The 27132-nt window shown below is 37.0% G+C and overlaps 1 protein-coding gene and 1 long non-coding RNA gene across 3 annotated transcripts in view; one reads left to right on the forward strand and one right to left on the reverse strand.

The window, feature by feature from the left end:
* The window catches only part of LOC136866278 (oxysterol-binding protein-related protein 6), a 398272-nt gene that overhangs the window by 149643 nt on the left and 221497 nt on the right, over positions 1–27132 (reverse strand). The window lies entirely within an intron of this gene.
* On the forward strand, positions 15167–16447 carry LOC136867244 (uncharacterized). The gene is made up of 3 exons (XR_010859648.2): positions 15167–15300; positions 15615–15773; positions 16060–16447. It is a non-coding gene; the product is annotated as an uncharacterized lncRNA (long non-coding RNA).

The following is a 27132-nucleotide window of genomic DNA, read 5'->3' on the forward strand; positions in this document are numbered from 1 at the left end:
ATATTCACCTACTATAAAGATAGAAACCGACCTGGCTTACGCCGGTCTGAACTCAGATCATGTAAGGATTTAAAAGTCAAACTGACTTATTAATTGAACTTCTACACCTAATCATATTCCTTAATCCAACATCGAGGTCGCAATCATTTTTGTCGATATGAACTTGAAAAAAAAGTACGCTGTTATTCCTAATACCACTGGGTTGGAAAAGTAAGTCAGATAGGAAAGATGAAACCAAGAGCCTGATACAAGTGGAAGCAATGCCAGACACAGTAATGGAAACCATGACTGACAACCCACACTCCGAAGGTGAGAGTCCCTGGTTCCCCTTTCAGTCCACCTCTTATGACAGGCAGGGGATACTGTGTATGTATTCTACTACTCCCCACTCACAGGGGAACATTCAGGATGTAGAGCTACAGAAGGATATTTATAATTTCATGGGTGAAGAAAATAACAAATGAGGAAGCTCTAGGAAGCATTGAGGAGAGCCCATATTTGAAGAGACAACAGGATAGGGCACTGCTAGACAAATCGAAAAACATTCTAAGAGGTAGGAGCCAGTAAAATTTCTAAGGTGCCAGATATCAAAAATAATTTGCATACCTCTATAATATTAAAAAATTCAATCTCCCACTTCATCTTAATCACTCTTAAATCACATTCGCTACTCTAAAATGTACTAGACCCCAAGTAGTGCTTATTACATAGTAGTGCAATGCACAAAGAACATAACGGAAAAAAATCTGGCACCAAGACTGGCCAAAATTAGTTTGTTGATGTAATGGTTATGAGCGATCTCGAGGTATATCGAATGCTCACATCGATTCAAGTCAATGTTCGGGTGTAATCGAGGCTTATAACTGCTCCTAAACCTTAGAATCTCCATATTTAGATATGCTAGAGATATGACAGTAAAAAAAAACAAGAAACAAAACACTTTAAGAATGTATTTTACTGCTGACTTTTTTTAAATGCCACCAAATTAATCTTTTATACGTTATTTCCAAAGTGGAAGTTAATTCTGAAAATAATGTTTTTCCCCAGACTGGAATTTAGCAATTACAATTTGAAAACTGTAGGTGCCTACACATTTCTTTTTGTCACCATCCAGCCCTTGTGTGTGTGTGTGTGTGTGTGTATGTGTGTGTGCATTGTGTGTGTGTGTGTGTTTGTTAAGGTATGGAAGTCTCTGCACACAATTATGGAAGGTTGTATGGAAGGGAAGAATTGCAGACGACGACTACAGCTTGAATACATTAGTCAAATAATGGCAGACAAGTCCTGCCACAGATACCTTCAGAAAAGTGACTAATTATATCTATGACCTTTCAGCAAGCCATATCTGTTGTAAAACACATCTAAACTGACAGGATACTTCCAAGTTGTATAATCTCTTCTTTCTTGGCGGCATATAAACAGAAACTCCATCCTAAAAATTCTGATCATTTCAGAAGTAATCAATGAATGTCAATACTTTATGCATGTTAAAGAACAATAGTACTGAATAGGTGGAAACCTTTTAGCTCTTGTTTTACATTATATTGCTCTTCAATATGGATTAATATGAAATTTATTACCTATGAGCACTTGCACTTTCGCCACTCACTGTCTGCCAAATGATATTATGCCGTTCTTTGAATCGCTTCAGCCAGCCATTCGAACACTCAAAGTCCAGCCCACGCTTCAATGCCGGTTCATTGGCCGTTTCTTTTATCAATAGACCATCCACTGAAATATTATTTAAACAGGCTTGATGAAACCATTCTATTAACTCATCTTCTACCTCTGTGTGTCCTGCTCCTCGAACTTGCCTCCGTTGATCAATCTTCTTAGCTTCGATCGCCTGTTGTTCAATCTTTTCTCAATTTTTTAAGAACGCCGAAAGTGTTGATAGCGGTATTCCGTGTTTTGGCTATTTCACTTTCAGATTTTTTTCTTCTTGTCAACTTCCTTGCTGATCTACAATTTCTCCGCTATCATCTTCTTTTCGGCCATTATAAGAAATTCAGACTCTACGAAACTTAAACATAAATAACTCTGAGACCATACCATACGTGTACCTCACAACAATAATAAGGCTCGTTGACAATGCGATTTAAAAAAAAAGTAACAAAGAAGCAGCAATATAAGCTTTAATTCCTGAAAAAACTAAGCAGGGCCCACCTACTATTCTGGCGCATACGTGACAATGAGGCATACGAGACACTCATTGTCGTTAATTGTCGTCTCAATGAGTTTATTTGTTAGCTGCTCTGCAGCAACCAGATTACAGTACTGATTTCGAATTACATAGTTCAGGGCCAGATGAGAATTTCAAATTACATATTAATTAAGGAATTCACAACATATTTTTAGCCTCTCCAAATTATAGAAAACATTTCTGAAATGTTCATTGTTTCAATTTTTCATTTCTTCTCAACTAACGATAAGGGTCTTTCACTTAAAACTTTCAAATTAATGTATCTATGCATATATGGAAAATAGAACTCAGGCTTCTACAGCTACCTTTTCTCAAAATGTCTTAAAAAATGAGCTCTGGTGGAAGTAAATCCTTGTAAAATTTGCTTTGAACAGAACCCGTTCCTCAAGAAATAATGAAGTGTAGCAAGAACTGATATTTAATAAATGCTTCTATTCATTAAGTAGACAAAGAGAAAATGTGCTTTTGTCTGATCTGATGAGAAATGACTATTGTCCCAGATACATGCATTCCAACTATATTAAAACATACCTGTAACAGCTTGATACAGATGCATGCCACAGAATAAACAAAACTATGTTATTATAGAAACAAAAAAAAAAAAAAAAACACGAGTACTAAAGAATGCAGAAATGTATACATATGTGAGTTAAGAGAGTGGTGATAAAGAATATTACAATAATATACTATGGTCATCTGACGAGAAGTCGCGTGCATGTGGGGTAAAGGGTGCGGAGGGTAAGCATGGCTGCTGCGCATGCGTTAATCTCAACTCTGAAGGCCTACCAATAAACATCGGTTCTGTCTGCAGTGATTCTTGTTAACTAAGTTGCTGCTGTGAAGTTTCAAAGTGGTAGTGCAATTGTGCTTTAGTTACACATTTACTGCATAATGAAGATGCATCTCTTTCAAAGAGCTCACACTGTTTATCATGACTAATGTTTGTAGGGGTTATAAATTTCATGTTGTTGGTCCATATCGAAATGAGAATAACATATGAGTAAACAACACAGTAAAGGTTTCCATCTATTCAATATAAAATATATTCACAATATTTTAAAGTTTCATGGAACTAGTTTTGACCCATCTACGGGTCATCATCAGCCACATCAAAGCAAAGATCACACTTGACGAAATCCTAAGAAACATGTTAATTTTAACAGTAAGATTATTATGGAATAACAAGTGAATGTGGTAAATGAAAAGAAATGTTAGTATGGGACAGGTGAGTAATAGCTAATAAATATACAAGGAATATACATAAGAGGTTTGGAACAAAGTATAAAAGGGGGCTTAGTGTTGTAAAAAATTATATAATCATGGAAAACAGTAAGTCCTTATAATGAAGAATGCAATGTGAAATGACACACATAAAATTATATATGGCTTAGGAAGAGTGGAGGTGGTTTAGGAGGGGAAGAGGGCTTAAATCAAAGGTACTTTTCCGAGACAATTACCCTTTCTCCCGCACCCTTCAACCCCACCTTAAGCACTCTTCCCCTCCTAAAACACCTCCACTCTTCCTAAGCCATATATAATTTTATATGTGTCATTTCACATTGCATTCTTCATTATAAGGACTTACTGTTTTCCATGATTATATAATTTTTTACAACACTAAGCCCCCTTTTATACTTTGTTCCAAACCTCTTATGTATATTCCTTGTATATTTATTAGCTATTACTCACCTGTCCCATACTAACATCTCTTTTCATTTACCACATTCACTTGTTATTCCATAATAATCTTACTGTTAAAATTAACATGTTTCTTAGGATTTCGCCAAGTGTGATCTTTGCTTTGATGTGGCTGATGATGACCCCTAGATGGGTCGAAACTAGTTCCATGTAACTTTAAAATATTGTGAATATATTTTGTATTGAATAGGTGGAAACCTTTACTGTGTTGTTTACTCATATGTTAATGTTTGTAGCTTAGTGTAGTATCTGTTACTCGTGCCATACCAACAAGCTGACGCAACTTCTCGTGAGAGGCAGATAGTAGCTGAGGTACAGAGACTAAATTGACTATATAGTCGATGGTGAATTACAGTAATAGATTAAAACAGTCTATGGTACACCAATCATATAGCTGGAATCATCGTTAGCTACGGAATGAAGCAGCAGAAACTGGTAGAGTATTACAAGACGACCTGAAGACTGGACCAAATAAATGCCAAGGAGACAGGAGGAGGATGCTCTAAGTTTAATGTTCTTTCAATTCTATCATTCTTAAAAATATGACAGAACGTTACAATTTTGTCTTCAAAAGACTAATTGAATACTCAACTGGCAGAAAAGGGCACGAAGGGACAACAAAGATCATTTGTACTGGGCTACTTTGTAAAATTATTACAAGTTAATATACACTCGAGTCTCTCATAATCAAACTGTGTTTTTGGTTACCACAATATCACAAACATTCTCATTTCAAAAGACAACGGCATGCATTCATTTTTCTGATATAATCTACAGGAGTGGTATTCTTACAGAGGTACAGAACTAAAATAAAAAGTTCTGATATATTTAGCCTATATTAGATTAAGAACACTTTTGTCCACACTTTTTATTCTCAGGCCTTTAAACAAGCATCATCATCATCTCACTTCTTATTTTATCCTCTTGCTATACATTACAGCTACTTACATCTATTCTCGCGTCACTGAGAGAACTGAACCTGATGTAAACAAAGAAAAATGTGTATCAGTATGTATCCATCTGTGGTCTAAACGCTGATTGGAGAATCACTGGGCTACTCCCGGACACATGGCAGGAACCACATGGGCAGTCTTGAAACTGTCGTTACTTCGCTTGATTGCGGCGATTACATCAGGATTAGCTCTACATAGACTGTTGTCGGATACCACTGATGTCAACATGTAGTTGACAGGCAATTGTGATGCAGATTACGGCACAAATTACACTCACTGTCCACGAAAAATAAACAACAATGAATGATAAATGGCATCTCGATATTTAACACATCAGAAAAGAAAGGTAGATTTGAATTTATGGCCAAAACGTAAATACGTAATAAATCAATCATAACAGCGCATATAAGTAAAACGTCACACATTTAATATTCTAATCAAATAAAATTCTAGTGAGGAACTTATAGCATAGAAAAGGCAATATTAAAACAATAAAATTTACAGTACTTTACCTAATCAGAATATCAAAGGACGAACGTCTTCCAAGTCGCCGCTTCTTCGATTTTCCAGGTGTTCTTACCAATCCTTAGTGCAGTCGTTTGCTGCGTGCTGTATTAATGCTCCACTCCGAAACACAAGTGAACTCGGATGTCAGCTTCGCAAATCCTTTAAAGCTAAAGTCAGGTATTTCTTACAAAATTTATGAAACACATTGAATGCAATTGCCTTCTCGTCACTTTTCAAAGGTTTCCCTTTGCGATGCTGAACGAACTCAACTCGGTGATCCACACTGCACAAGAACAAGTAATGTCTCACTCACGCACTGTACTGCTTGCTTCCCAAGCTCACAGCTTAACAAAATGGCTGGTCAAGCATGAACGCATGCATCCCTGGTGCTCTTCAATTTGAAATGCTTGTTCATATTAAATAACATTGAATACAAATAGTTTTTTGTATATTTCTCTGACTTAAATTATTTGAGGAATTATATTTCGGAGGTTTTGCATCTAGGATCACATTAACCATGATGTGGCTAAAGAACTAGTTTTATGTGTCCGCGTAGGTGTCCCGCGGCAGCACTAACCAATAAACGTTAACTCAAGCACTTGCTTATGTTTACACCACAACTGGTTCTCTGGGTGAAATCTGTATAGCTATCATATTTTTACAGCAATCAGCAGAGCAAGATGTGTAAGCAATGTTGCATCGTCACTGATACCGTAAAACTGTTGGATGTCTTCCATTTTGCAATGCTTTGATTTGATTAACTGGTAAATATCCCGCTCACCTTCACACGTGTCTAGTTTTGTGTATAGGTCTGCATACTGGTTTGTTTTTGTTGTGGCAATGACCTTCTTCACTTCACTGCGGGCTGCTTTATAGGCATTCCAACGAGGTGGTGTTTCATCTGAAAGAAACTCATGGTGCAGCTATTTCTTCTTCCATACTGCATCCTTAACATTGTCATTCCAAAGCCACGTGCCTTTGTCAATCCTTCGTCGTCCTGGTTCAGTTGTTTCAAGAATAGAGAGTGTGGCTTCATGAGCAGCATCTTTCAGTTTAGTACAACTCTCTTCAACTGTGGTGACTGGTGGCACTGTAAATTTTGCAACGTCGACCTCCTCCTTCTTGATGTGCCACCATTTGATTCTTTTGGAACACTGCTAGCTAAATATTCGGATATTGGTGATTTTATCTGCAGCTTACAGACGACTGGTTGATGCTCCATTGCAACAATTCTGTATTGAACAACTTTTGTGTTTAGAATAACTTTGAGGTTCCATTGCCCCATGAGGATGTTGTCGATCTGAGTTGCATTGGAACCATGTAGTACAGGATTAGATGAGCATCACGTATTTTTGAACCAGGTATGCATTATGATCAGATCATGGGTTTCTGCATAATCAATAATTCGTTGGCCATCATCAGTCTCCTCTCCAGATCCATGTCTGCCATGGGCTGTGTGATTTTCCTTCCTCTGTCTGATCTCTCCATTCAGATCACCGGCAATGATATGATAGTCTTCTGGTGGCACTTCAATGGTCTTCTCATCAAGCAGTGCCCTGAAGGCATCTTTGGTTTCCGTGCTCAGGCCAGTTCGTCGAGCGTAGGCGCTGAATAAATGGATTTTCCTTCTATTCACAATACAGACTATTTTAATCAAGCGGTACAGTAAAATTTGAAGTTGCTGGGATGCAAAAATCGGACTTCAAATAACGTGATTTTGAATTAACCGCCAACTCCTAATTCAGAAATGCCAACCCCTGCTGCATTACAAAATATTCTAGGACCCATTACTGAATGCAATTAACCTTGATTCACAGTTTAACCTTTCAAATGCCATGGCAAAAATCTTATTTCCAAAATGTATCCAACAAGGTGCATTTACAGTAATCAAATAATGCACTTTGATAACTTACTGACGAACATAACCTCACGCAGCGAAAGAAATAAATAAAAAAGCATGTTTCAAACATGAGGATAAATCTATGCTGGCTCCCCTGTGCATGTGCTGTATTCATTGGGCTACTGTACTGTATGCATTTTTGATGCCCTGTAATTGCACGGAAAGTACCCGTTGCCCTTAAAACATCGTGGCTTATAGAACTTTCCTGTAGCGAGGGGAGAAAGTCTCTTGCTTCCGTATGCATTACAACATTCTTTGATTTCCCGCCATGGCACCTCTTTCGAAATTCAGAAATGCCAGCCCTTGCCATGTCAGAAATTATTCTAAGACCCATTAATGCATGCAATCACTTTGATTCACAGTTTAAACCTTTCTAGTGCCATGGGGAAAACTATTACCGAAAAGTATCCAACCAAGTGCATTGACATTCCTGATTATTGCGAGATCTTTTTCTATTGAAGTGAAATGGTGTCCAGTTTCCTTCATGTGCATGCTCATTGCCGAGTATTTATTATGTTTTTCGGCATTGAAATGTTCCATGTACCTTATATAAAAGCTTCGTCCAGTCTGTCCAATACACTTTAATACAAAATTTAGAAACTAAGATAAAAAACAACAACATTGTGGTTACTAGGGCTGACAAGGGGGAATCAATAGTTCTCTTAGACAAAGAAACATATATTAAAAAAACAGAGGATTTCTTTAACAGTAATGGGTACACGGTTGTTAATAAAGATCCATTGGTAAAGATACAACGTAATTTAAAGACAATAATAAAGAGTTCAACATTTCTGTTTAATGAACAAGATCAACAGAAACTCGTAAACATGAATCCGAATATTCCTGTAGCAAGAGCTCTTCCTAAAGTACATAAGAATGATATTCCAATGCGTCCTATTTTCAACTGCCTTAACAGTCCAACTTATAAAGCCTCTAAGTACATCCATGGCTTCCTTAACATTACGTGTTTAATAACAAGCAGCCCTTAAGGAATTCAATAGATTTTTGTGAGATTTTAAACATTTAATCTTCAATCAAATCAAGCAATATGCTCTTTCGATGTGATTAATATGTACCCAAATATTCCGACCAGTGACACAGTTAACATCATCTATGATAACATATGTAAACATAGTGGCCTCAGTAGAAAGCAGATCGATGAATTCATGAAACATTTGAATTTTGTTTACATTTAACAAAAAAATTTATAAACAGAATGGTTTAGCAATGGGTGACCCAATATCAGGCATCCTAGCTGACATTTACATGGACTCAATTGAACACACAAAAATAAAAACTAATATTAAAAGCATTTTCTTATGGTTGAGATACGTGGACGATACATTCGTAATAATTGATAAAGATGTTACCAATAGTAGCGAGATTTTGGAAAATTAAATAATATCGACCCTAACCTGAGATTTACTAAGGAAGATGAAGACAAGGGTTCCTAAAATTTTTTAGACACAAAAGTTACACGAACCAATAACTCTTTTGAATTTAAAATATATAGGAAGCCTACATATTCTCCGATAACTATAAATAATTCCTCATTACACCCCAGTTCCCATAAACAAGCATCTTTTCATAGTTTAATTTACAGAGCACTAAGGATCCCTCTTTTCCCTACTAACTTAAGGAATGAGTTAAACTACATAAGAAACCTAGCCAGACTTAATGGGTTTAAGGTTGAGATGGTAAACTGCTTAATTCACAAAATCAAAAACAAGTTATTCACGAATCTCATACCCGACAAACCAAAAAGAACTAAATATATGCCACTTTCACTTATAGTAGCCAGTGGTCCACCAAATTGCGAATATCGTATTTACGCGAATAATCCCCGCACCCTGACTTTAGGTAGGCTTATTTTGAAGAAAAAAAAAAAAGGCCAACTTTGACACAAAAAAATGTGCGAGTATTATTCGCGTAAATACGGGTATTTAGGAAGGCTGATTTTGAAAAAATAATGCCAATATTGATGCAAATAAAACCCGCACCCCAATTTCGTGCCCCAAATTTTTTAAAAAAATGTGCGGGTATTATTCACGTAAATACGGTACTTTCAGTAAATATAATATGAACATAGCCTTTCGAACAATTAACACAACTCAAAACATATTTTTTAATCATAATAAGATTAATTACGACAATAATAGATATTCAGGTTCAGGAGTTCACAGATTGACATGTTCTCAGTGTGGAAAACCATATGTTGGACAGACTGGACGAAGCTTTTATATAAGGTACATGGAACATTTCAATGCCGAAAAACATAATAAATACTCGGCAATGAGCACCCACATGAAGGAAACTGGACACCATTTCACTTCAATAAAAAAAGATCTCACAATAATCAGGAGTACGGGCAAAGGTAAACTTTTGAATGAATTAGAGAGTATTTACGTTTTCTTGGACAGGACATACAATAAAGATCGTAATCTTAATGACGACACGGAAGTCAGAAGTGTGCTACATATTTTAACGCCCAAGTTATTTAAATCCTTAGAATTAAAAACGCCCTCTATTTCGCTAAATACCGACCCCATACTTGCTCCTTCAAATAACGCCCCTCCTATAATTACAACACCACGTGAAGCTCCACCTACCGTTACCCCCTCTACCCCTCAGCATTCCCCAGCACATCTACCGTATCAATACAATACTAGAAGTAGGAACTTCAAACAGACTAACACTGCAGATACACTAGGACGTACATTACATCTTGAGAATGAGTAAGTACACATTATTCAACATATAGTTTTCAGTGATATACTCTCGACCTAATCACCCGCCGTCAAGTTCGCTTCTGTTTCATTCCAGAATGACAACATTGTTTACTACGGGCATCCATGTCTACATGAGGCATTTTCCGGTTACACGAAATTGTCATTTGACCTACCTTCCTTTATTTGGATAAATTTAGCAGCGTTTCCGACAAATTCTTCCATGTTTTTTAGCACTTCTTGACATACTACAATTTTTATCTAACATTCCAAGATGTCTTAATCTATACCGCCTCCAACTCGACCACGTATTTTCATCCTAATTTTAAATATTAGACTTCAACCTCATCAAATACTATATCTTTTAACTGTATTGATCTTATCCTGTGAAGCCTTGGTTTTCATAATCTATTCTCCAGGCATGATATATATTGTTCAAGCTTTTTATCAAAAAGATCCATTTCAGTGTCAGACATGGATTATTTTTAAAAACAATGTGTGACAATTACTTTTAGACGAATGTTTTAATTTTTCAAAGTGATTTTAGTATATGTATCTATTTAATTCAATATTTTTTGTGCTGTAATCTTTATGCAACCACAGTATCAACACCTGTAAGTGTTCATCAATATGTTTTATGTAAATTAAGATTCCTCAGACCAGTGTGTGTTTTAAGATTGAACGAGGCTGATGATGCCCAATAAATAGTGGGCGAAACATGTACCTTCAAAAATTCTGGTAATTTCTATATGTATTTGACCACACAAGAGTGGAATAAATTGTACTGAATAGGTGGTATTAAAATTACTCCTTGTGTAAACTTTGTGATTATCATCTGAGCAGTTGGAAGATTATATTGCTGCCGTTATTGGATGCAATAAGGGCGCAGTTTCACTGTATTTTCTCGTGTCTGGTTAAATTTTGGAAAGGCTAATCCCATGTAAATTTATAACAAAAGTTTATCTTTACTCTACTGGCACTTGAAATATATAGGTTAAGTTAGGTTAGATAATGCTGTTTGAATAAGAAAACTGAAATGTTTGCCACAGAAGCCACTGGAGTGATACTACTACAATATTTCAGAATGAAATTGAACATACGTATTCACATTGTCACAGAATTAGAAAAATAACTAATGGGCAAGCCCTAGTATGGAAATCTGTGAAAAAACAATTTTTGAACAACTGATTGCCATTTCATACAGATTTTAATGTGCGTGGGGTTTTCACCTCGACGTTTACGAAAAATCGGATATAACAGCAATCCGCTATAGAGAGTAAATTTTTTGCCGTTATGAAATCTCACTGTAATGGACTTTTACTGCATTAGTTATGAGAGTATTTCAACAGATGGCAGTATTATCTGTCTAAAATAGAGAATATACAATATTTTCAACAAGTGTGCATTAGTAGATGCTGTCACTCAATGTAGTGTAAAACATGGCCTCTTGCGGCAAACAAGTGCTTAATGAAAGTTATATTTTCAATATTTTATGTAGTCATAATCCCTCATATCTAGAAAAACCAGAAAACTTTACTAATCTGTAGATATTCTTACGTATTCACACAAATATGATATGCATGGGAACATGGCGGTAGCCTGTCAAACGAATTCCAGTCATAATGAAATGTAAAAAGTTGTTTCGAATTCACATTCAAATGCCAATAATATTTCCATTTGTGCATAGAATTACAATTAACTTCAATATCATCTTCACTCTGAGTATCTTTACTAACATCACCTTCCGAGCCACTATCGTCACATAAAAATATATAAACAAAATTTCATAAGAGCTCCCATTTTCATTATTGTTATTACTATTATTACTGAACAATTATTATTATAATTATTTTTTAAAAATTGAAATGAACATTTTACATGATCAAAATAGGGTAAATATAATAATCATCATTTCCCAACTCCAGTTTCCCGGGTGTGGTGTACAAGCGCTCGCCATCTCCTTCTGTCTTCATACATCTTCTGATCCAGTACATCCTCCCATTTGTATCCTTTCTCCTCCACATCTGATCTTACAGTCTCTATCCAACGTTTTCTTGGTCTTCCATGTGGTCTTCTTCCTACGAGATTAAGGTCGAAATATTTTCTGGCAAGTCTTCCCCTATTCATTCTCATTACGTGCCCATACCACTGAAGTCTGCGTTTCTTTATGACACTGATAATAGGAACCTCAATACCAGCTACTTTCCTATTCACTTCATTTCTGATCTTGTCCTTTCTGGTTGTTTGGTTCATAGTTCTAATGAATCTCATTTCAGTTGCTTGGATTCTACTGAAGTCTTCGTTTAGTAGGGTACATGTCTCTAAACCATACGTGAGGATTGGTACGAAATAAGTGTGGTACACGATTGTTTTCGGTTTCTGTGGTATTTTGTAGTCCCAGAGGAGATTCCTGACTTGACTGTAGAAGTTCGATGCTTTCTGTGTCCTGCTGAGTATTTCCTGCCTAACAGTGTTGTCTTTCGATACTGTGCTTCCGAGGTACTTGAAGTGGGAAGCTGATTCGATTTTTGCTCCTTCCAGAAATATATTTGAGCTTGTTCTTTCCCTGTTGATGGTTATTCCCACTGTCATTGTTTTGCTCATCTTCAGTCCAAAATTTTTGAATGTGTTGTACCATTCGTTAAGTTTCTTCTGAACTTCAGCTTCTGTCTCTCCCCATAAAAGCACATCATCAGCAAATACCAGCGTGTTTGGTTCACTGTCCATTTTCTTGATAGATTTGATGACCTTGTCCATTACTATTACGAACAGGAGTGGTGACAGATCTCTTCCTTGTTGGACACCTCTCTTTGTTTCAAACCATTCTGATCGTCCGCTGCCTATCTGGACACAGCTGTAGCACTTCTGGTATAGCATCTTGACTTTGTCAAGTAAGTACTTTGGCACCTTTAGGTCGTCCAGACATTCCCATATCTTGTTTCGAGGAACACTATCATATGCTTTTTCAATGTCCACAAATGCAATCACAAGATTTCTTCCATATTCCCAATACTTTTCTGTCAGCATCTTTACTGCAAAGATAAGATCCACAGTACTTCGATCTTTCCTGAACCCATGTTGTTCTTCCACAAGCAAAGGTTCCACTATCTTCCTAAGTCTTGTTTCTATGATCTTTTCCAGCAGCTTCAGTGAGTGTGACAACAGCGTGATGCCTCTGTAATTTCCACATTTCCATCGGTTGCCCTTTTTGAACAGCGGGATGATGACTCCTTTACTCCAATCTTCTGAAATTTTGTTACTTTCCTAAATCACTGATAACACTCTATATAGCCAATTGAAGCCTGGTATTCCAGCTGCCTTTATCATGTCTGAGCTGAGATCATCAAAGCCTGGGGACTTCCCATTTTGCATGCTCTTTAGTGCTGTTTCTACCTCAAGCCATGTTAATGGGTATTTGTTGCTTTTGGCTTCATCTACACTATAATCATTGGTGGTGGTGTTGCCCCCATCTCCATTTAACAGCATGTTGAAGTACTTCTTCATTTCGTCCCTGATCCCTTCCTCTGCTTGTATTAAGCTACCATCATCTGTTTCCAGTGCAAGGATGTTTATATTTTAATTTCTTTTACTGTTTACTATTTTGTATAGTAGTTTCCTACTTCCTTGACAGTCTTCCTCTATCCTTGTAGTAAAGTAATCCCAGCACTTTTCCTTTTCTTCCTGGATCAGTCTTTTTTACAGCCAGTTTCGTTTTCCGGTATTCCTGTGCTAGATGTTCAATTTCTAATTCATTTCGTCTATCATCTGTTTTCTGTTTTTCAAGGTCTAATTTTCTTTTCAGTATATTTCTATCTTTTACTGCTGTCTTCACTCGGTCATTCCACCAAGGTGTTTCCTTCTCTTTTGGTGTGGCACTTGTTCTTCCACAAATTTCCGTGGCTTCTTTTACAAGGGTTTCTTTGAATAAGGACCATTCTTCTTCTACTGCCCCTTTCTCAGTTTTGGGTAATTTAGCTGTTATCCTTGCTTCATAGTTTCCTTTCTTCTCCATGTCTTTCAACAGCCATGTCTTAATCTTTGGCATTTTCTTTTGTTTAATTTTGGGCACATGGACATCTTTTAGGTAAGCGATTAATAGCCGACGGTCGCTATCTAGGCACTTGCTGGGTATGACTAACAACTGTAACATACTGACCCGCTTTTCTATCGGTGATGAAGTCGATCATAGTCTTGAGCTTTCCATCCCAGCTGTATCTCGTTATTTTATGGCTGTCCCTCTTCTGATACCATGTGTTCTGGATGATTAAGTTGTTTCGCACACAGAAATCAATCAGAGTTTCTGTTACCATAGACATGGTGGCCAATGATGTTTTCACAGTCTAGTCTTTCTTTACCAACTTGGGCATTCAGATCATCCATAATGATTGTGTTCTCCTCTGTTATTTGTTCCTCAAGTTCAATAAGGAATTGCTCTTTCTCTTCTGTGGTACATCCTGTCTCCGGTGCATATACTTGCAGGAGAGTTTGATGTGCATTACCAAGACTTAGATCATCTGGATGATCCTATCACTCACATATTTGACATCTGTCTGTGTGTCTATATCTTTATGAAGGAGGAAGCCAACTCCATTTTTGGATTCATCATTGTTCCCACTCCAGTACAGCACATATCCATTTCTGAACGGCTTCTTCTCATATCCTTTCCATTTTGTCTCACTCAACCCCAATACCTTGCGCTTACGCCTCTCCATAAGGTCCACAAGTTCTTCATATTTGTTGGTGAGAGTAAGGATACTGAGTGTACCAATTTTCAGTCGCTCTTTCTTGGGAGGGGTTTGTGTCTTCTGGTATCTCCGACGAGCATCAGGCTTTCGACCATCATAAATTCGGACGGTACGAGAAGAACTGTCATGTCTGGTATTTAATTTATTCTTCCATCCGAGGCTTGTTTTAGGTTTGAAAGCAGTATATTCATACTCATATATTCATGTTCTAAACACGTACACAGTAAGGGGGCTGTCACACAGGCTCGATCGAATGACTGCGATCAACCGACTAAGAAAACAAACCTACAGAGGGCAGTGGCACCAGTCACACAGCATCGATCGTCAGCGATCAACTACGAGCGATGAAGATAGACTGGTTTGTAAAAACAAACGTGTCCGTTTTTCAGTCGCAGTCGTTCGATAATGGCGGACGCAACATAGTCATCTGTTGATGAAATCGAAACATTAATTTGCTTAGTGTATGAAATCTAAGTGGTGTGTAATCCTAGACTCCCTGGATATAGTAATAGGGAGACCGTGAATTTTGTATGGTATTCTATAGCGTGGAGAATTGGGACAAAAACTGGTAAGTAATTAGATTTATTACGATGATCTTATGAATAGTGTTATCTTAGATTATTTATTGATAACATATACTATACGGAATAGATTGGTAAAAAGGGTTACACTAGGAGAAGTAGTAATTATCATTCTTGTAACTTAATTGAAGAAATGTTTGGAAAACATAAGCAGTGCTTTCCTAACCTCCATCTCGTACCTAATGAAATGAATAGGCCTACCATTGTTTGCTTTAATGACAAATAAGTGTAGGCGTATGCCGTAAGTAGACCTACTACATGTATATTTTCTTTGTCACAATATTCTGATTCATTGTTTCAGGAAAAAGTTGTGCCAAAACATGGCAAATTCTGAGGGCTGGATATCGAACTTGGAGAGATAACATCCTCCCTCTCCTCCCAGGTTCTGCTGTACAGAAAACATAAAATGGGTCTACTTCAATGCCCTCAACTTTCTGGAACTCTTCATTGCTGGAAGAAGGTACAATTCTGTAATATTTATTTTTAAAAGTAGGCCTACACTACAGACCAGTGTTCTAGTTGTGAAAGAGTGAGGGGAAGATTCAGTCTGTAGGCCATAAGTTCCACCCATCTGTTCATTAATTTATCAGATATACCTGAAAGTAATATAATATAATCTAACCTAACAATCATCTTACTAAAATAATTATTGAAAGTAACAATTTCTTAAACAAAAGGCTTGTGTCCAGACTAAAATGTAGCTCCAATTTAGAAGAATTGCATTAATATGTTGTTCATTTTTTCAGTTCTATAACAAACACATCTATGGAAGTGGCACCTGGTGTATGAGAGCCTTTTCACCAAGCTGAAATAGAGGAGGAGGAAGCAGAAATAATTTGTGTTGGATGGGTCAAACTCCTACAGTTCAGAAATTACTGAAGGGACTTCAACTTCCAGTCCAGTGGCTTCTGCTTCTACAAACAGCTCTGCCAGCAGTTAAAAATAAAAGAAACAGAAATGTGAAAGTGACAGTGATGTGTTAAGTGAATATTTAGAAAAGATACTGAAAACTGAAAAGAAAATGTAATCAATGTTATTTTTAGTGTCTTCATGATGACATGGAAAGAATGAGTGTACTAGGTCGAAGGGTTTTCAAAGTTAAAATTCAGGAACTGTTGTATACAGTGTTAGACCAAGAAAGAATCTAATAAAATGTATGTTCTTGAGAAATGTTCTACTTTTTAAATTAAATCAGTTTTTGTTATACTTATCTATCAATATTTATTGGAATCCTCAGTGAATTATGTGTATTAGCACCTGATGGGAAAGAACCTTAACTCCAATTTTTATTAATTATTAGCATTATTATAACATCTTAATTTGTATATTTTATGTGGTAGAACATGTATGGTTTACAAGGAAGGAGTATTTTGAAATACATGTAGTAGGTCCTTTCTGTGTGTATGTAGTAAGCAGTTGTACAGCACAGGTGGTCTGAAACCAGACTGGTGTATTGATAGTTCTGTCCAAGAGCTGACTTCCTTCTTACGGTATACTGTTGATCGCAACTGCAAACTCATTGCACTAGGTTTGTACAGCACAGGTGGTCTGAAAGCAGACCAGTGTAAAGACATGAGTAGTTTTGTCCAGGAGCTGACTGCCTTCTTACAGAATACTGTTGATCACAACTGCAAGCTCATTGCATTGGGTTTACTGCATCTGTATTCAATGTTGCTTACTACACTGCCATCCTAGGAGAATACACATCCTAAATACCTATTTGAAATTATCTACCTGTTCCAGTTTTGTATTCTCAACCTGACATTCAGCTCTATTTTAGGTGTCTTCCCTACTGCCATCACTTTAGTTTCATGTCATATTCATTGTATCCTTTTTGAAGTTGCAAGATATTAGATTGCACAGTTTCAATAGACCAAGTTGTTTGCATAGGACAAAATTCTTACTACAGTTATACCTGACAGAATCCCTCCCTGCCACCTTATACCTTTGTAACTTAGGTAGCCTTTATCTCCTCATTCCAAGTACTGTCATATGAATATATTTTTTATAAATACCTGTCTGCACCAGCAATCACTACTTTCATGTCTGTTACCGTACTTATAATTTATTAATAACATATAGGCCTACAGAGGGCATCAAGGTAGACCGATTATTTTATTTCTTGTGCTGTAGATCCATATAAACAATGAAAAACAAAGATGAAAAATTCATTTGTAACTATTTTGACAGGTGTTTCTACCAAAGTTCTGTAGATTTTAATCCACAACATACTGTATTTTGTGTGATGTGATATTAAGGGGATATGATGGCAGAACATGTACATTATTTATAAAAAATATATTCATATGACAGTTACATGCTTGTAATAAAAGGTTGAGTAGATTAATTAACCTGTAAGTCAATCCAAGATCTCACAAGACCCATACACCCTACTCTGTCAAACATTAATTTATATAATCGGTATTTACAAACAGTTTTGACAGGCAATGTAAGATATAGCAAAATTAAATCACTTACCACCTGAGCAACAGGCCTAAATAACATTTTACTGTAGATGGCAATAGTATTTAGTTGTTAGAAAGCATACTCTTCACTTCTAAAACTAGAAGGCAAGGTGCTTGTTATTAGCACCTATTATTTTTTGCAGTGTTTGGTTCTCATTTTTGGTGAAATTGAAGGCAAAGTTTTCATTTTCCTTGAACTGATTCATAAGGAAAGTATTTCAGGATGGATAAATAGGCTTGGTTGTGTTCATATCAGTAAAGAAGTTACATATGAACAATACACAGAAAGGCAAAATCAACATTGAGGTAAGAAAGAGTCCTACCAGACCTTTGCAGAAAAAGTTGTTACTCTGTACCAAGGAGTTTACCAGTAACTTGGATGGAAGTGCAGGATTTATATTAATTGGTTTATTATTGCCAAGTGAGCAATTAGATCAGCTTGCCAGTGCAAAGTTTGGGGAGACAGTACTTTATGCTTAGTGATGAGGGTAATAAACAAGACCTTGTGTGTAATTTACATGTAGTTGTGACAAGTATCAGTCTATTACACTGCCAACGTACTTATTAGAACAATATTCCACAAGCTTTTCCTATAGTTATTAAGCTAGTGTACAGAGCACTAGCCTTACCTGAACTCCTCAAGAAATGTAAACATATGTGAATACACAGAACCCTAAAGAGACAACCTTTCTTCACGGCCATTTGGTAAAATTAGCTGCTTTTGAAGCTGTTGTAGTCTTCAATGATATAAATTGTCATTCTTGCAAAGTTTGGATATGGACCTGGATTCTTTGCACAAAACACAGTAGGCCTACAGAAATTCAGCAACATGCTTGTCATGAAAGCAATATGATACTATTCTGAACATGGCACAATAACAAAGAAGAGGAGAGGCAACAAGAGATTTGCAGAGGATCATGAGGGAGAGAAACAGTGTAAGGAACTCCATTGCTTTTCTCATTTTCACAATATTCAGAGCATATGTGCATTTTTCTTTCTTTCAAAATTATTTACAGGATTGTAATGAAACTTGACACACTATTTCTACATTAGGTAATGTAAATTTTGACTGGAAGCATTTCTTGATATGTGTATTATTTCGGTAGGTGGGATCTCACCAAGTGGTATGAAAAAAAAAAAGGAAAAAAAAAGCTGTTAACCTCCATCTAATAAACACCTCAAAATATAATTTGAAAAGACAGTAATTATGCCCCAAGATCCAGCATCATTAAAACAAATAAGTATAAATGGTATTAGTCTTATATTTGAAGTACAATGAGCCACTGTTGTGAGGCTTTCGTTGGAATTTTCACCCTGTCAAGAATTCTGGCTGTAGTGCTCTATGAATGGCATCACATATAATAGGAACAAATCCACTGATGTATTGTGAGCAATCCTAAATCTGTATGAGTCACCAATGTCCAGAAACCTGTAGGCCTAAATAAATATAAATAAATATATTTTCACTGTTGATTGTAGCACCTTCAAATTATGAATTCAAATTGATGTACATAACAGTTTTCAGTCCTTTTTATCAATACTTTATTAGAATCCTGTAGAATGCAAAGAAATGTACCTGCCACTAATCTTTTATTTGATATATTTTGCCACGGACATACAGTAGTTGTTTCGGAGGTGAACATCACTTCTGACTTTAAACCTAAAAAAAATCGTTGTGAATATTGAATTTAACGATAGTGTCAGCCTTTCCTTAGAACTTATACTTTTCCTGTAATTTGTTTGCATGATGTTTATTATTGACTTCATTTTTTCCTCTAATTTCTTATACCGTAATTATTGATGGGCATTCGGTACTAGTTCCTGAATTTTTCTTCGTCATTCCACAACGAAGGCACACTTTGGTGCAATTCTCCATGGCTCTTTACCTTGTCCACTGCGATCGTCTGGTTCTTTCCTTTCTCCTAATATATTCATAGGTTAGAATCCTATTTCCACCCGAATTATCGCTTTCACAACATTCTTTTTCTCTCGTGAATATGAATACATCTGTAGCCTGTACGGTACTGGGCCGGAGTATCAGCTGTTTCCGTGCAGTCGATCCCCCTCGATCGATGAGCAGTGTGACAAGGTAAATGAATTTAGTCGTTAGTACTCGATGACAGTTGGTCGCTCTTGATCGTTCGATGCCCTGTGTGACAGCGGGCTAAGATAGATAATAAGATACATAACAATAGCCATCGTTTCAGTGAAGACTCAAAAAATTAGCTACAGATGTGACTATGAGGATGTTCAATCAATCAATCAATACTGATCTGCATTTAGGGCAGTCGCCCAGGTGGCAGATTCCCTACCTGTTGCTTTCCTAGCCTTTTCCGAAATGATTTCAAAGAAATTGGAAATTTATTGAACATCTCCCTTGGTAAGTTATTCCAATCCCTAACTCCCCTTCCTATAAATGAATATTTGCCCCAGTTTGACCTCTTGAATTCCAACTTTATCTTCATACTGTGATCTTTCCTACTTTTATAAACGCCTTTCAAACTTATTCGTCTACTAATGTCATTCCACGCCATCTCTCCGCTGACAGCTTGGAACATACCACTTAGTCGAGCAGCTCTTCTTCTTTCCCTCAATTCTTCCCAACCCAAACATTGCAACATTTTTCCATGTGTACGAGCTGAAGAAGACAATTTTTGTGTGTTTTATGTGGTTTGTATCAAATATAATAATATTTTAGAAAACTGTACTTACTTAGTAGACTACCAGATTTTTTAAAATTCACAAAACATGGTATAATACATAAACAATTTTTAAATCTCAAGTGCTAGCTGATGAAAAACAAACATTTTTCATTACTAGATGCTTAAATAAGCACAAAGAAAAAAAAGAACACTGCAAATATCTCCTATAGGTACAGGGATATCATTTTTTTAAACCCTTGTAACTGCCCAATCCAGAACCTTTGTTGGGGATATTCAGACTCAGACCGGAATGGGTTAAGGACTTTGTGTATGTCTGGTCTGCTTGAGATATTTTATTTTACTCAAGTTCACTGGCAAGCTGTTGAGGACTCCCCACCTGCCACCTGGGAGTATCACTTTTCGCTCTGTTGTTGTTAATTATTCTTATTGTTATATATTTGTTTAAGGACATTTTAGATCATGTTAAGCAACAATCACACGCTACTGGAAGCCCTCTTTGCAGCCCAAAATGTTTGTATTCTTTTTCCTGGCAGCCTGTCTTCTTTTCTGTGTCCACCCCCCATTCACTTCCTGTTTGTCATGGAAGCCTCTGAAGCTGTCAATCTATACTTTGTTTGGTTTAGGATGTCTTCCTGATTTAATCCAGACTGCTCAAGATCTTTTTTTACCTCCCTGAACCATTTGTCAGAAACTTCTGATCTGCTGACAAGTGTTTTAAAATCTGTTTTATCAGCCTCTTCTCGTCTATTCTAAACAATGTCCATAAAATTTAAGTCTTCTTTCCTTCACTGACTCAATCAGTTTTTCACTTTCCTGCTATAATTCTCCCCTTCTTCGTAAACTATACTGGCCATCCACGATTTTCAGATCGATTACCTTGCAGAGGATATCTCTCTCAAATTTCTCTGCTTCCCTTAGTCCCGACATTCCTGTCATTCGGAAGAATTCAATAGCATCCATTCACTCTGTTTTAATCACTGTGTTGTAGTGTCTTAGTTTAGCACGCCTTGAGATGACTTTCCTCTTGTACAAAGCACGTGTCCTGCTAAAAGCAGCAACCATCTTCTCTCACCTAGTGTAATTGGCTTCTCTCTTGCTAGTTTCAGCTGTACAATTTATTATTATTATTATTATTATTATTATTATTATTATTATTATTACTGTGTTTTTGTGGATCACAGAGGTTAAATAAGGTGTGGGCATGAATGTGTCGACGTTAGACAATTAGAAGATTAATTTAAAACTTTAAAATTAGAGCTATATTTCTTTTCTCCACTATTTTTCATTTCTTTTAAGATGTTAAATTTTAACAAACAAATCACTTAGTGAAAACAAAATTTCAGTTACAGAACTAGCTCGTTAGTTTAGGTACAATATAGGAAAAATCAGAATAATCAACAAATTGCCAATTAACAATCTGAGCTTAGAGCTCCCAAATTTACAAATTCACTTGAGCATTACCTCTCCATTCACTCAATAGTCAAGGAGACAGATCTCCCAATTTCATTTACACCATAGTAAGGGCCTCCTTGCTCTACAACAGAGCCTCTCAAATGCCCAAAATCTCACGCATGCAAACAGCGGCACACAGTTCCTGTGCACAGTGCATCGGTTCCACTCGGTTCGGCACGGACCAACGCTTCGTCTCTGGGCTACTCGGCTAAGCTCGGCTCGGATTTGGAGTACTATGGAGCAAGTGAGGAAGAGGGAGACAGGGGGAGCGAGCAAGACAGGCATGGGGAAAGAGAGAGACAGTGCTATTGCTCCAAATTGAGAAGTGGGGGTTTGCACTCTGGGCAACCAAGCGAATGCACAGTGCATGCACCAGGCACATGCACCATGAGAGACCCTGCTCTACAAGTTTGTGTAGGAGATTACTCTCCAAACCTTATAACATTACAGCCTTCTAAAGGCACCATACAACTTTTACATCTTTGCTCTATAAAATTTACATTTTCAGAAATGTCCAGGCCTATCAAAGGCACAACCTACAGTACAATGTACAATTCAAACAGTATTCACTGTCTCAGATGCTCAACAGTCTAACATCTTAACATAAAAGAATGAAAGAAGTTCAACAAGGGTATCGAGTACCCTTCCTACCAGGCCTTTGTGAAAAACAATAGGTTCAAGTTACTGGCCCAAAAATCAAAATTGTGTGGAGGCGGACATTTGCGCTCCTTGAAATTTTAAGAAAAAAGCTTAAAACCCTATTTGGGCTTATGGCCCCAAGTTACAGAGGCTAAGCCTATACTACTAAGGTGAATAGATGGAGAAAATATTAAAGCGACAGGGTACAAATAGGAAACAGTTACAAAATCATAGTCACCTCAAAATCAAGCTGACAGGGAACATGAGAGGGCAGCTCACTCTCTATTCCCTGATTACGGTTAAGTTCCTTTGGCTTGCTTGAAATTTACATTAGAAGTTGGAAATTTACCTTTTAGAAAATTAAAGTTACATAATTAAAAGATTGAAAATGGCCAGCACACAAGAAAACAAATAAAAATGGAGAGAGACTAGTTGACCTGTGTAGAAACCATAATTTAATCTCAAAATCTACATGTTTTAAGAGGAAACCTCAAAAACTCAAAACATGGAAACACCCTGACTACACTAAAGGAGAATGGCAACTGGACCACGTCTGCATGGACAAATACCACCACAAAGAGATCTATAACGTCAAAGTCCTCCGAGGAACAGACACAGGTTCAGATCACTACGTAGTTAAAATTAAAATTAAACTCACTCCCCAGAGGAGACAACAAAAGCAAGCCCTTAAAACTAAAAGAAAAATAGATCCTACCCAGCTAATCAACAACAAAAATTACCAGAATGCAACTGAAAAAATAAAAATCACAGACAAACTTGAAGACTTAGTACACAACCTTAAACAAATTGCAGAAGACCTAGCTCCAATTAAACCACGTAAAAAACACCAATGGTGGAACAGTGAATGTGATGAAACAGTGGAGAAAAGACATCAGGCATGGCTATTACATCAGTCCCAAAAGACAGAAATATCCTATCAAAAGGTAGTAAAACAGAGAAAAGAAACTACCCAAGTCTTAAGAAGAATAAAAAGACAACATCATAAGGACACCCTGCAGTTAATTGAAGAACAGTTCAGTAAAACTAAATCAAGGGACTACTACAAAACCTTCAGAAAGCAGCTCCAAAAATATGAACCCCCGACCCTACTGATGAAGGATGAAGATGGTAAGCTGGCCCATAACAATAAAGACAATGCAGAAATTCTGGCTAAACATTTCAACAAGCTTTTAAATTGTGAGGAACCTACAGAACTCCTTCATTTGGACACCAACACCCCGATAAAAACATCACCAGAAAACATCAATCCCCCCACAATAAAGGAAGTCTACCAAGCTCTGAATAAATTAAAAAACTACAAAGCGCCAGGAGAAGATCAGACCTTTGCGGAAATCTGGAAATATGCAGGAACCTCAGCAAAAGTTGCCCTCCATCAACAACTTGTCTCTATCTGGATTAAAGAAGAACTACCAGAACACTGGACAACAGCCCTCATTCATCCTCTGCACAAAAAAGGGGACAAAACCGACCCTAATAACTACAGGGGAATCTCTCTCCTAGACATAACATACAAAATATTTTCAATAATCATCCTTAATAGGATAAGTTTACAACTTGAGAAAGAACTAGGAGAATATCAAGGAGGTTTCAGACCCTGGAGGAGCTGTCCTGATCAGATCATGAGTCTTAAGTTGATAATGGACTATAACAGGAGAAGAAACAGAGATATGGTGATAACATTTGTAGATTTCAAGAAAGCTTATGATTGCATCCATAGAGAATCTCTGTTTAAAATTTTAAGGCACCTTGGACTACACCCCAAATTAATAAACATGATAAAATTGACTCTCACCAATACCAAGTCAAAAGTGAAGTTTAGGGGGGAAACATCAGAGACATTTGAAATTAAAACTGGACTACGGCAGGGAGATGGGCTCTCACCACTATTATTTAACTGTGCTCTAGAAATGGTAATGAGGGAATGGTTTAGAAAATGTCCCCCCAAAATAAAGATTGGCCGAAAAATCAAAACAAATTGCCTGGGTTTTGCTGACGATTTAGCATTACTAGCAGTGGACATAAAAGAAGCAAAAACCCAGATATCAGAACTTCAAAACATTGCAAATAAAATTGGCCTCAAAATATCATTTGAAAAAACAGAAATTATGCCCCAAAAACCAACACAGCTAAAAGAAGTCACCATAAATGGTAATAAAATCAAAATAGTAACTCAGTTTAAATATCTTGGAGAAGTAATAACACATAACTTAAATGAAAAAATCTCAATCCAAGTAAGAACAAATAGATTAGCTAAAGCACAAAAATTAACATGGGATATCTACAAAAAGAAATGTCTATCAATAAATACAAAAATAAAACACTACAACACAGTTATAAAACCGGAAGCTACATATGCAGCAGAAACACTCTTTTACCTGAATAAACAATCAAAGACTGACAGACTTCAGAAAATTGAAAGGAGGATTGGAAGAACCTGTATCAACAAAAAATATCAGAAGGATGGACAGTGGCGGTTAATACCTAACAAAGTCGTGTACAAAGAGCTAGAACCCATTACAGATACTATGCGTAAGAGGAGACTGGGATTCTTTGGACATATCATGAGGATGCAGGACTCGAGACTTCTGAAACAACTAGTACAACACAATCTCGTCTCAAAAAATACCACAACAGGATGTAAATGGATCAGAGAAGTAAGAGAGGATCTGAAGGAAATAGGCCTTACAACAGAAGACACCAAAAATAAGATAAAATTGAATACAAAACTCAAGAATACAAACCTCCGCTTTACCCTTACACAAAACAAACCAACAACACGCACACTTTCAACTGAGGAAAGGGCACGAAGATCGGAGCGTCTGAAGAAGTACTGGGAGGACCGCAAAGCCCGAACAATCCCTTCAAAGAGACCTGAACGACGGACTGACTAAAGTGATCCTATGTGGTCATAAAAGAAGAAGAAGAAGAAAAGATTGAAAACTTTCCCCTTGAGCTAGCTATCAAAGACTATCACTTAGTTAAACCAGGACTGCCACTACCTTGAGCTGATGGACTACTCGATGTTGGACGAGGCACCCCACCTCCCTTCACAAACACACAAACTAAACTGGATCGATGAATAAGACAAACTAGTTTGAAAAAATGCCAGCTTTTATACCCGAGGTGAAAGTTCCAGAAAGCTCTGGGCTAAGGCCCGACACACCCCCAAATCTTAATGGGTAATTAAATAGATACGAGAATGATTATTGGCTGAAAAATAAATATACAAAATTTTCTATTGGCCAATATCTTAAGTTGGTGGGAAGATATAGAAATGTTGTAAACTTTAAAACACCAAAAACAAAGAATAACCAAATTCAGTGTAGTAAACCTTAAATTACCAAACAGCTTTACAATTTTAATAGTCAATCTTCACACCAGAGGGCATATAACATAAGTTTATAGTAGAGACATCTGTAGAGAAATGTCCAAACTTTAGTTGTGGCAAGTTTTAGACTTAAGATGGCATTCTTCAAGGTGTTTCATTTGAATAAACGGGGTGCGTGTACGTACCGGTACAATTATTATTATTATTATTATTATTATTATTATTATTATTATTATTATTGAGATTTTTTTACAGCAAATTTCACATACAGCAGTATGAGGGCGGATCAAAAAATAAGTTACACTTCCAAGTTATGGCCATTTATGAAATCACTCACACATAGGCAACATGGCTATGACAACATACAATGTAAGTTCACTTTTCCACATGGTCCCGAAGAGACTGTGAACATTTCTCGGAATGGTCAACCAACTTTTCAATTCCAGATGTGTAGAAATCACCTCCAGTGCTATGTAATGACCTGGAGACAGGTGCTTTCACCTTCTCATCGTTTCGGAATTGTCGTCCGAGATTTTTTTTCAGCTTACAGAACACATGATAATTGCATGGCACAAAGTTTGGACTGTATGGAGGACGTTGCCATACCTCCCATTTAAATAACTGCAGCAGTTCGGACGTTTGGCGTGCCATGTGAGGTGTTGCGTTATTGTGCAATAAAATCACACCGGCACTCAATTTTCACCGCTGCTTTTCTTTAATTGCCTTATGCAACTGGTTCAATGTTTGTCGTGCCTTTTGTCAATAAATTCCATATGCACCACACCCTCCATGTCAAAGAACATTGTCGCCATTACCTTTCCTGCTTAAAGTTGGACCTAGGCCTTCTTTGGTGGTGGTGATGTGGTGTGCACCCATTCTATCAATGTTCTCTTTGTTTCGGGGCTGAAGTGGTGGACTCGCCACAGAAACTCGTTGCCCTTCACAGAATACCACTGCAAAAATGCCAGTGACGATTGGATATGTTGTCCCTTGTGAACATCGGTGAGCAGAAGTGGGACCCATCTTTGACACAGATTATGAAATCCAAGGTGCTGGTAATAAATAATTTCATTTGGCTATTTCTAGCCCTTGTAAGGCAGACCCTCCGATGAGGGTGGGCGGCATCTGCCATGTGTTGGTAACTGCGTGTTATTGTGGTGGAGGATATTGTTGTGTGGTGTGCGGTTGCAAGGATGTTGGGGACAGCACAACCACCCAGCCCCCAGGCCACTGGAATTAACCAATGATGGT

Source organism: Anabrus simplex, chromosome 3, assembly GCF_040414725.1.
Source record: "Anabrus simplex isolate iqAnaSimp1 chromosome 3, ASM4041472v1, whole genome shotgun sequence".
NCBI lineage: Eukaryota > Metazoa > Arthropoda > Insecta > Orthoptera > Tettigoniidae > Anabrus > Anabrus simplex.